Below are 1,373 nucleotides of genomic sequence, written 5' to 3'. Positions count from 1 at the left end.
GGCTTTAAAGGCTCGGCTCCTCCTCCTGCACGCGTCCCGTACACTGCAGTCACATGACCGAGCAGAGGCGCACGAGGCGAGGTGGGCTGTGAGGGCACGAGCTCCACCTGGACAGGTAGTAATGCTGGGGAAAACATGGAAAACGGAGGAAAAACAGTGGGAAAAGTAACCCGTCTCAAGTTTTAAGGTGGACTTTAAACACCTCACAGTCATTTCCACAGATACCGCTCTTCAGAATCAGAAACACTTCATTGCCAGATGGCCTACAGTAGAATACAGTTTACAGGACTATAAGGAAGATTTGTGGCGTATGGTGCAAAAGCAAAATTTAAACAGAAAATCAAAAAGTGAAAAGAGGTCATATAAAGACTAGTTCTACATATACAAACAAACTCTTTCTAGGTAACAGTATAATCCACCATGCTGGAAATATGACAATCCATTAGTTGACATTCTTAAAGAAAACCCAAATCTAATTAAAATGTATACTTTAAGTCTTCACTCTCTTACATTCAACATTTAGTACAACCAGATTCCTTAATGTCTCATCAGTTGATCTGAACTAGGTTTTCACCAACTCTATTGTAGGAAAACTCCACTCACGCATGACAACAGTTTCATCTGATTGGAAGGCCACCTCACTGTTTGAGTATGAAAATTGGACAATTCATTCTAAAAACTGTATTCTTTTATTGAAAATATCGGATGATAATAAAAGAATGCAAACAGCAAGTGAAATCTGTATTTTCCTTTTCGAAAATGTACATCATTGAAACTTTTCAATCAAAAGTTAACAAATTGATAGTCTCGACTGACCAGCCACATTCTCCAGATTAAACCAAAACAGATGTGTACCCAATAGTGTTTGACAGCGAGTGGAAATGCATTTCAAAACATCTTTTATTTCTTCTCCTTCTTCTCCGGGCACAGTCAGCTTTTTATTGAGCTGTTTTTCATTATTTTAACTGCGGTCCAGAGGTGAGAAAAGAATGGCCCACAAGTGGCTTGCAGGTCAAGTTTGACACTTCTGCTCTAAATCTTCAGGACAGCCTTCTGCGATTTTGAGTTTCTGATCTCAGACTTTAAACTACTATGATGACATTATTTGGTAAACACTCGTGTTTAAAGCATCAGAGGCCTCAGGAATGCCAAATTGATGATTTCGTGTTTTCAAAATTGCAATATAAACTACAATGGTGTAAATATGCAAATGTAAAGGTTGAGAAGTTGAGACTTTTTTGGATAAAATATTTTCTTACTACTGAATATTTCCCTCCACTATGTGTTAATCCCGTCACCTGCCAGTAGTCATACTGCTATGGATGATTGCTGAGAGGCTGTGTGTAAATATAAACAGACGCGTAAACAGTTGT

This window comes from Lipophrys pholis, assembly GCF_963383615.2.
Source record: "Lipophrys pholis genome assembly, chromosome: 2".
Taxonomy (NCBI): Eukaryota; Metazoa; Chordata; class Actinopteri; order Blenniiformes; family Blenniidae; genus Lipophrys; species Lipophrys pholis.
Note: the sequence above shows the minus strand (reverse complement) of the source record.